Source organism: Leopardus geoffroyi, chromosome E3, assembly GCF_018350155.1.
Source record: "Leopardus geoffroyi isolate Oge1 chromosome E3, O.geoffroyi_Oge1_pat1.0, whole genome shotgun sequence".
NCBI lineage: Eukaryota > Metazoa > Chordata > Mammalia > Carnivora > Felidae > Leopardus > Leopardus geoffroyi.
In genome coordinates, this window is record NC_059340.1 from 38,902,082 (window position 1) to 38,913,280 (window position 11,199).

Consider the following 11,199-nt stretch of genomic DNA (forward strand, 5'->3'; position numbering starts at 1 on the left):
AGACGCAAAACATTCTTTCAAAAATTGTATGTGCAACTTGAACTAGGAATGTATGAAAAGATCAATACATGTGCTCTGAAGATGGCTGTCCTGGTAGTGGCAGCATAAATTCTGCATCTTCCCAAATCCCCACGTAACAGAGAGCAACTAGATCTCAAAGACCCGCCTCCTGAAATAACATTTACAGCAAAACCAGGTGACAAAATATCCGCAAGGCCCTAAAAGGCAGGCAATTTATTTTGCACACCTACAATACAAGAGGTACAGTACAGGTAGGCATATAGTGCCTACGCGAGAGAAAGTAGAGGGAAGTAACAGGGGAGACAGACCTGAAGTAATGAAAAATCCACACAACAGGTACCCATTTGAAAGCACAGTGAGCTATTTTTGAGAATGGTGCTACAAGTGGGAAGGATTCTTCCTATTCCAATAACAAGGAGTGCAAGGGGCCAGTGGAAGACCTAAAGGGGTCTAGCCTCTGAATCCTCAAAACAGACCGACCAGGGCTTCTGTCCAAGAAGGGCCCCACACTAAGAGACGGCTCACAGTGGAGTAAAAGTGTGCGGGAAAGAGACTGCAAAAATGAAGAAAAGAAAGGGAAGGATAAAAGCGAGACAAGTACACAGAGCCAGGAAATCTCAGAAAGCAAGTCACTGTATTTAACACCTGGACAAACACAGCAGAAGAGGGGCTCCGAAAAGATGCAAGAGCAATCTGAAACAAGCCTCCCTCTACAAGTTCAGGAAAATGAATTTCACCAAAAAATAAGCAAGCCTCACGACGTGAAATACCCTACGTTACTATATGAAAAAAGAAAATGAAGAGAAGAAAATATCTCTACAAATAATAAAAGTCCTCCAGGAAGAAATGCTCAAAAAACAGATCAAAGTGGTAACACTTTGTTCAAAGTGGTAAACTTGTTTCAAAACAAGTTTAAAATCATACAAGACATGAAAGAACGTCACAACTCAGAACTTTAAAAATTCAGAAATGAGGAGACAATTTAAGAATTAGAAATCAAAGGCAGTCATTTCAGAAATAAACACTAAAGTAGAAGGAATATAAGGGTAAACACAATAAAAGCGACTCTAAGAGGAACAGTAAGGAAAAAAAGAAAGACTTTGACACAGGGAAAATGGAAGAGGAAAACAATCGGAGAGACAGTGACAAGTGTTGAAGACAGGCGAAGACACAGCATACCAGTAACTGTTTCTGGACATGAAAAACAAACCTAAAACTAGAATAAATAATAAACACTAAAACTGAGCATGTGATTTAACAGCAAAATTACCTATACGTGTATTTTTTAAATAATTTTCATCAGATTTTTAAAAAAATTTTTTGAAATATTTATTTTTGAGACAGAGAGAAGCAGAGCATGAGCAGGGGAGGAGCAGAGAGAGAGGGAAACACAGAAACCGAAGCAAACTCCAGGCTCTGAGCTGTCAGCATAGAGCCAGACGCAGGGCTCGAACTCATCAATTGTGAGATCATGACTTGAGCTGAAGTCGGACGCTCAACTGACTGAGCCACCCAGGCACCCCTCATCAGACTTTTTGACAGCAACACTTTGTGCCAGAAGAAAACAGAGGCACTAAGCACTACAGGGGGGAAAAAGTGATTCAAGATTTCCTGCCCAGCTGATCTGACCTTCAAATACATAGTGTCTGACAGTGCTGTTCACATGCAAGAACTCAGGGAATACTGTTCTCAGGAGTCCTAAATAAAGGATGTACTAGGGGTAGGTCTTTCCACCCATAGGCCCTGCCCCATCCCAGGGCTTTAATAAAAACAGCTTTTCGTGGGGTGCCTGGGTGGCTTAGTCAGTTAGCCTCTCAGATTTCAGCTCGGGTCATGATCTCATAGATCGTGAGATCAAGCCCCACATCTCTCTCTCTCCCTCTCTGCACCTCTCCCCCACAAATTAAAAAAAAAAAAAAGCTTTTTGCAAAAAAAGAATGAATAAAAAAAAAAAAAGAATGAGCTAGAGGAACTAGAAGACAGCGACCTAAGGAATCTGTAATTAAATGTAGTTCCTCATAGAAGATTAAATGAAGACTAAAAGGAAGAGACGATAGTATGAAATGGCTACATACATGATCTGACAATGCAGATATAGCGCATTGTAAAAAAAAAAAAGTGAGAGGAGACTGGAGATGGCTTGTGCAAAAGATTTTAATGTTTTCAATAATCATAACCAGATGTGGCAGCATACTTACATATACACATGCATAGACACATATATATGTATATATATGTGACTGCTATATGTGTAATATGGGATAAAACAAATTGGTACTTCTAGAAAAGTAATTCTGGAAAAATCCTTCGAAGTCAGGATTCTTAATAGGGAAGAAAGGAATCTTAATATGGAAGAAAGGAGATGCCTATGCCGCATAGAAGTTGTTAAGTAAAAACCCCACAGTTCTGAACTTAAATAGAAATAGTATGAACTCACAATATTTTATCTGAAACATAAATACTTCCTAGCTAGCTCTGATCACTGAAAAGGCCTAGAAAAAATGGCCACCCTGGTACCAAAAGCATTCCTTAGTACCAAGATTGTGATCCTGAAATAGCATTTTCCACTAAAATAAACTAAGGTTGGGGCGCCTGGGTCGCGCAGTCAGTTAAGCGTCCGACTTCAGCCAGGTCACGATCTCGCGGTCCGTGAGTTCGAGCCCTGCGTCAGGCTCTGGGCTGATGGCTCAGAGCCTGGAGCCTGTTTCCTATTCTGTGTCTCCCTCTCTCTCTGCCCCTCGCCCGTTCATGCTCTGTCTCTCTCTGTCCCAAAAATAAATAAACGTTGAAAAAAAAAAAATTTAAAATAAACTAAGGTTTCCTGGAGAAATTGCTGATTCAAGTCTGGATGCAGGAAATGTAGAAGATGAGCCCAAGACATCTTGACATACCAGTGGAGGAGTTCAGAATGTGCCACCCCAAAATAAGCCACTTTGGCATACTATTTTGAGTTGAAGTCACCTGAAAACGGCAAATACAAGAAAAACACTCCAACCTTCCTTTTCTTAAAAGCAGATGAAATTCCCATATGAGAGATGTCCTCCCATTACCAGGAGAGTAACATTCTTATCATCAAGCATTCTATAAACAGACCTAGTTAAAAGCAATTCTCATCTCCCTTTAGCCTCACCACACAGTCACTTTTTCATAACAGCCTCTTTGTTCAACCTAACAGAAAAGCAAGTTAAGTTTCATCATTTATTTAGGTCTTCATTTCTGATGAAGGCTCTCGTGTCACGTAACACTTATAAAAACATGTACGATATTCTCCTGCTGATCTGTCTTACATCAATTTAGCTCTCCAGCCCAGGGAAGAGGTAAAATTTTGCTTCTCCCACACCAGATATCAAGGAAGCTCTCAGTGACCACCAGGATTGTGTCAAAGAGCTCAGGAGCTAAGTTAGAGGCTCTCACTGGCCAAAGATACGATAAATTGCACTTCATTTAGAAGAGTAATTTCAGGGGCGCCTGGGTGGCGCAGTCGGTTAAGCGTCCGACTTCAGCCAGGTCACGATCTCACGGTCCGTGAGTTCGAGCCCCGTGAGTTCGAGCCCCGTGTCAGGCTCTGGGCTGATGGCTCAGAGCCTGGAGCCTGTTTCCGATTCTGTGCCTCCCTCTCTCTCTGCCCCTCCCCCGTTCATGCTCTGTCTCTCTCTGTCCCAAAAAAATAAATAAAAAACGTTGAAAGAAGAGTAATTTCAGAGGCGCCTGGGTGGCTCAGTTGGTTGAGTATCAGACTTCAGCTAAGGTCAGGATCTCACGGTGAGTCTGAGCCCTGCATCAGGCTTGCTGTTGTCAGCACAGAGCCTGCTTGGGATCTTCTGTCCTCCCCCCAACTACTCTGTCCCTCCTCTGCTATGCTCTCCCTCTCTCTCAAAAATGAACATTTATACGTAAATGTTTTTTATACATAAAAAAAGAACAGTCATTTCAATGAATTGAAGACAATCAACTAACATAAATCCAGGAGTCGATAATGTTTTAGAAGAAAACTAAATGGCCATCCTCTGATGGCGAAGGAGAGCCAATTCATTACTTTGAAAACTAGATAAAGCAAGGAATCAAATGTTTATTCAGCCCTTCCTATATGAACTACACCTCGGAAAAACCAACCAGTAGGTAAGGGGAAGTCTGTCCTTATAGAATTATTCCAACTAATACATGAAAACAAAATTGTAATTAGAGTATCACTAATCATGCAATCTCCAATGAAATGATAGATGTAGCCACTGAGCACCGATGGCTATTCTTTTTAAAAAGGCCAGGGGTGGGGCGCCTGGGTGGCGCAGTCGGTTAAGCGTCCGACTTCAGCCAGGTCACGATCTCGCGGTCTGTGAGTTCGAGCCCCGCGTCGGGCTCTGGGCTGATGGCTCAGAGCCTGGAGCCTGTTTCCGATTCTGTGTCTCCCTCTCTCTCTGCCCCTCCCCCGTTCATGCTCTGTCTCTCTCTGTCCCAAAAATAAATAAACATTGAAAAAAAAAAAAATTTTTTTAAAAATAAAAAGGCCAGGGGTGGGGTGCCTGGGTGGTTCAATCGGTTCAGGTCGTGATCTCACAGTCTGTGAGTTTGAGCCCCACGTCGGGCTCTGTGCGGACAGCTCAGAGCCTGGAGCCTGTTTTGGATTCTGTGTCTCCCTCTCTCTCTCTCTCTCTCTGACCCTCCCCCATTCATGCTCTCTCTCATTCTTAAAAAAGTAAATAAAGGTCAAAAAATATTTTTTTAATACAAATAAAAATAAATAAAAATAAAAAATAAAAAGGCCAGGGGTGCCTAGGTGGCTCAGTTGATTAAGTGTCTGACTTCGGCTGAGGTCATGATATGACAGTTCATGAGTCTGAGACCCATATCACGCTCTGTGCTGACAGCTCAGAGCCTGAAGCCTGCTTTGGATTCTATGTCTCCCTCTCTTTCTGCTCCTCTCCTGCTCGCTCTCTGTCTCTCTCTCTCAAAAATAAGTATTAAAAAAAAAATCAATAAATAGAAATAAAAAAATAAAAAGGCCAAAAACGAGGGGTGCCTGGATGGCTCATTTGGTTAAGCATCCGACTCTTGACTTCAGGTAAGGTTATGATCTCACAGTTTGTGAGATGGAGCCCTGAATTGGGTTCTGTACAGAACATGGAGCCTGCTTGGGATTCTCTCTCCCTCTCAAAACAAATAAGTAAGCATTAAAAACATTTTTTTAAATGGCTTTAAAAAAAAGCCTCTGGATCCAGCTATACGTTTACAGGAAGTATAAAGGACAGAGAAACATGTTGAACTGCAATGCAAATATATATATAAAAACAAGAACAATCAAAACTGGAAAACTCTACAAATCAACCTGTTGATGTCCTTCAGCAGATATATTATAAGGAAAATAAAGGCACTGAGAGGGGAAACATGTAGATTAAGAGACTTAAAAGGCACAATGATTTTTTTTAATGGACAAGAATAAACTAAGGGGGCTAAGATGGGATACTGCTAAGAATATTCCAGGCGTAATGGCCTACAAGCTGCATAAATATGTGGATAAGAGAAGGCAATGGGGTCAATGGACTAGAAGTTCCTATTAAGGTTAGAAAAGATGTAATCATAGCCAATTACCAAAATGTAAACTCCAGGTTCCCAGGAACTTGGGGAAGGAGGATAATTTGGTAAGGTGGTCAGTTTGCATTTTTTTTTTTTTTTAAGTTTGTTTGAGAGAGAAAGGGGAGGTGCGCCTGGGTGGCTCAGTCAGTTAAGCTTCCGACTTCGGCTCAGGTCATAATCTCATGGTTCGTGAGTTCGAGCCCCATGTCTGGCTATGTGCTAACAGCTCAGAGCCTGGAGCCTGCTTCGAATTCTATGTCTCCCTCTCTCTGTCTCTGCTCCTCCTCTGCTTGTGCGCTCTCTCCCTCTCTCAGAAATGAATAAACATTTTTAAAACATTAAAAAAAAAAAAAAAGAGAGAGAGAGAGAGACCAAGCACACATGCAAGCGGATGAGGGGCAGAGAGGGAGAGCGAGAATTCCAAGCAGGCTCTGGGCTGTCGAGTGAATCATGGGGCCTGCTTGGGATTCTCTCTCCCTCTCAAAACAAATAAATAAGCATTAAAAACATTTTTTTAAAGGCTAAAAACCAGACACTGTATGCCTCCCAATAAGCGGATACAACACTATCTAGAGTCTTGCCAAAGGATTAAATCCTAACCTGATAAAGCTCTGTCACCAGGCTCAATCCTATGAACTACAAGATCATCACCTGAGCCAAAACCAAGAATCAGATGCTTAACTGACTGAGCCACCCAAGAGCCCCAATCAGTTTGCATTTAGACAGATATGAGCTAAGTCCTGGATCTGCTCTGTTAGTTTTGTGACCTTGGGCAAATTATTTACCATGAGCCAATTTCCTCATTTATAAATTGTTACAATAATATTTATCTCATAGGGTTGTTCGGAGGATTAAGGAGATAATGGATGGAAAAGGCCAAAGAAGGTGCCTAGGGCATAACTCATGTTCTTTCCTTCCCAGAGGTAAAGTTCAGCATTTATTTGGGGCCAAGTTCAGGTTCCAAATTAAAAACTTCTTTTACTACCCATATGGAGCTTTTCAATCTCTGAAAAGCTTTTACCCCATTAAATGAATGTAACTAAATAATGTGATAAATGATGAGTAAATGAATATGACATGATAAATAGGACATGTAAATTTGCTGAAGGGAAAGCTATCCTCATGAATATCCTTATATTTAGAATCAATCTGGTGACTCAATAAAATACTAAGTGGGGCAGTAAAAGGAAATAAGAATTTAAAAACACTAAAGATAATGCTCTATTTCTTAGGCTGGATGAGAGGTCCACTTCCGTTTATCGATAATCTTATTGATACTCTTGATACTACTTATGTTCTTTGATATACAATGTTCCACAATAAACTGTTTATTGAATTAAATTGTTTAAATTGAAGAACCAGTCATCAGTCATGAATTTTCTCCTAAGAAGGGAGAACGGATTCTGGTTGCATCAAAGAACTGGCAAACTTTAAAAACATGAAAGATCCATTAGTATAATCATTAAATAAGCAAACACTGGGGCACCTGGGTGGCTCAGTCGACTGAACATCCGACTCTTGATTTCGGCTCAGATCATGATCCCAGGGTCGTGGGATTGAGCCCTGCTTCAGGCTCTGCACTTAAGATTTTCTCTCTCCCTCTCTCTCCCCAGGTCGTGCTCTAAAATAAAAAAATAAATAAATAAGCAAACATATATTGTAACACGTATTCCACTGTATGAATCACACAACTATACCATGTTTTATTTACCCACTCATCCACTGATGGGCATTTGGGTTGTTTCTGTCTTTTGGCTATCGTGAACATAAGTTTTTGTTCCGACAATTTTTTTTCAATTCTTAGGACAAATACCTAAGAACAGAATCACTAAGTCATACGGTAATTCTAGGTTTAACCTGTTGAGGAAACACCAAACTGTTTAACACAGCAGCTGCATCATTATGGACCTCTAGCAATGTAGGAGATTACCAATTTCTCCACATCCCCACCAATACTCATTTTCTGGGTTTTTTGGGGGGGGGGTGGGAATTTTATTTTTCTGGCTGTCCTGGCAGGGAGGTGAGGTTGTATATCACTGTAGTTTTTGATATGCATTTCTTTAATGACTAATGTTGAGCATCTTTTCATGTGCTTGTTGGCCATTTGTACATCTTTGGAAAAATGTCTACTCAAGTTTTTTGCCCATTTAAAAAAATTTTTTTAATATTTATTTTTGAGAGTGAGAGAGAGAGAGACAGAGTGCCAGGAGGGAAGGGGAAGAGAGAGACACACACACAGAGAATCCAAAGCAGGCTCCAGGCTCTGAGCTGTCAGCAGAGCCTAACATGAGGCTCGAACTCATGAGCAGTGAAATCATGACCTGAGCCGGTCGGACGCCCAACCGCCTGAGCCACTCAGGCTCCCCAAGTCTTTTGCCCATTTTCAAATTGGGTTTTGTCTTTTTGTTGCTGAGTTGTGAGAGTTCTTTGTATATGGTGGATTACACACCCTTGTCAGACACAACTTAAAAATATTTTCTCCCATTCTGTGGGCTGTCTTTCCCATCCCTTGATAGTGTCCTTTGATGCACAAACATACTAAATTTTTATTAAGTCCAATTCTTTTCTTTTGTTCCTTGCTCGTGCTTTTGTTGTCATAGCTAGAATCCACTGTCATATCCAGGTCATGAAGATTTATTTGTTTTCTTCTAAGAGTTTCATATTTTGCTCTCACATTTAGGTCTTTAATCCATTTTGAATTAATTTTTTTATATGATATAAAGGGTCCAGCTTCATTTTTTCCATATGGATAGTCTGTTGTCCCAGCACCATTCATTCAAAAGATCCTTCTTTCCACCATGACTGGTCTTGGCACTCTTGTCAAAAACCAACTGCCCAAAGGGCACCTGGGTGGCTCAGTTGGTTCAGGGTCCAACTCTTGATTTTGGCTCAGGTCATGATCTCACAATTCATGAGATTGAGCCCCGCATCAGGCTCTATGCTATCAGCACAGAGCCTGCTTGGGATTCTCTGTCTCCATCTCCCCCCTCTCTCAAAATACACAAACATAAAAAAAAAAAAAAAATTTCCCATGAATGCGTGGGTTTATATCTGGACTCTCAACTCTATTCCACCGCACTAAAAGTGTAGTCTTATGCCAGTAGTGCCATCTTGATTATTGTAGCTTTGTAGTAAGTTCTGAAATCACAAGTGTGCATCTTCCGACTTCGTTCTTTTTCAAGATTGTTTTGACTATTTAGGGTTCCTTGCAATTAAACATGAATTTTAAGATCAGTTTTTCCATTTCTGCAAAAAAAAAAAAAAAAGGGCCATTAGGATTTTAACAAGGATTATAGTGAATCTACAGATCACTTGGGGGAGTACTGCCATCTTAATATTAAGTGGAAGATGACTGAATTTTAACAGCAAAATTACAAATGCCACACTAACCACTTTATTAGGGAAAATGCTGTCTTGCAATTGAGGCCAGAACATCTACATGAAATCTCCCCATAAACACATCTAACAAAATTAATAGAACTACATCACACAAAAGGTAGCAGTGGTAGACAGGGAGAAGCACAGCATAACCCAGAATGACCTGTGCGCTCTGAAATGAGAAACAGTTATTCCCTTTGATTTCAACAATTTCAGCAGTGCAGGAAACAGGATTATACAACAAATAAAAGTTTATATGACCAAAGAACTGAGAAGACAATTCTTCCCTTGTTCAATCTGCTCTCTCCCCAACTCCTGCCAAAATAAATGACAGGGAGCTGGGTAGGTTTTGGTTTTGTGATTTATAACCAAACCACAGACCTGGGACAAGGACCCTTCACTTCTTCCACAGAACTGTTTCAAACATTAACTCAGCGGAAGGTGCCCAAAGTTTCCAAAAAGGAAATATTCCAGGTGAGTAAGGAAGTGATAATCAGCATATTCAACTTTTGCCTATTTCCCCTGGACCCAAAAATGATCTACTCCTAAAGGCTTTGAAAACAGAGTCTCTACTTGGAATAACACTTCTTACACCGCGTTTAAAATTTTCCACACAGTTCTGCATCCATTTTCTCTTTCTGATAAACTCTGTAGGGTTTATCATACATAAGGACAACCCTAACCCTTTAATATGTTAAATATTCCTTCAGGTCCCTGGCTTGAGTGTGTTGGTAGTGCAGTTCTGCCACAATCCTGGCAATTAACATGTAGTATTCCCAATGAAATAACATGGATGTAATAACACTGTCTCTGGACATTGTCCCTCAGCTTAGGCACTTGGGCAACTCCTGCTTAATTCCAGTAGAACAGGGTGAACCTCAGAGCTTCTGCTGGAGAGAAATCACATTAGGGTCCTGGTCAAGGGAGCTCCCATGGTTTATCTTAAGCCAAGGAAAAAGGTGGCACAGAACTTTGTTCCTTGCAACGAGAAATTATACCTAACTCTAAATCCCAATAACCCCTCACCCATCTTTTGGCATCTCTTCTATATTTAGCCCGCAGGATTTGCTCTGTAGGTACATTAAGTAGCAATTAAATACAGTGACCATCAGTCTCTAATCTAGAGATCATCAAAACCACCTGTGACACTTTCAAAAGCTATAGGTTGGAAATCCTGCCCAACATTCATTCAGCAGATTGAAGGGTGGTATCCAACCACTTCCAGCTTAACATATTCCACAGGAAATTCAGTTGAGAATCTAAGGTTTAAAGAACACTTCTTTCTCTCAACTACACTAAGCAATTTTGCTTAAAAGAAAATATGGCCAGATTTTTGGGAGGGCAGGGGTGGGTTTTCCTCCCCAGGGGCCTCTAAGAGATTTACGTCCTAAACTCAACTCAGGCCCTGCACCTGCAGTCTAACTAGAGAAAAATAAGCACCATGTTTACAACTGTCCTTCATACCATTCCAGCGATGTGAATTAATCACGTTTTTTTTAAATTGTCTGTATTTTACGATGTTGTGACATCTTAAAAACCTTGCTGGTAGGGAGACACTGCCCTTCCCAGGGCTATCTAATTTCTAAAGATGATAATCAAATTACTTCGGAGCTGCCTCTCACATGCAGAGCAATCAACTCCTTTAATGCTCACAGACGTGGCCAGTATGTCCCCTGCCCTAAATCATGCCAGGGCCAGGTACCAGGCAACTAGAGGCCAACCCTATAGCCCAAAGCCCACGAGGATTATTCACACCAGCCACTCCTACACTGTTTACTCTGCCCTGCCTTGCCTTTCTCAAGGAATAAAGGCTCTGATCTAAGCTCTCCTCTGTCTCCTGCTCTGCCTCCTGACCAAAACCTTCGCTGTGGCACCATGTGGCATGGCATACTGTCTTCTCTCTGGAAAGGTAATACATCCTTCCAATGGCATTGGCCTCTCTGTGTTGTCACCCAGTCACCTCTACAAATTAAAATCCCTCCAGTACAAATAAGACATTCCACCCTAACCATGACTCTTTGCTGCCACTCCTTTTTGGTGTTTACCGGTCTGATCCAACTGGAAACCATATTACAAAGTAACTGAGGTTTCCAAAAACCATACAGAAAAAGCTCTTGGGAATCCTTTTAGCATTTGAAACTCAACACTCAGAACTAAATGCAGTATGGCCCAACAATTATCATCTTAGGTATATACCCAAGAGAACTAAAAACACAAAACATGTACAAC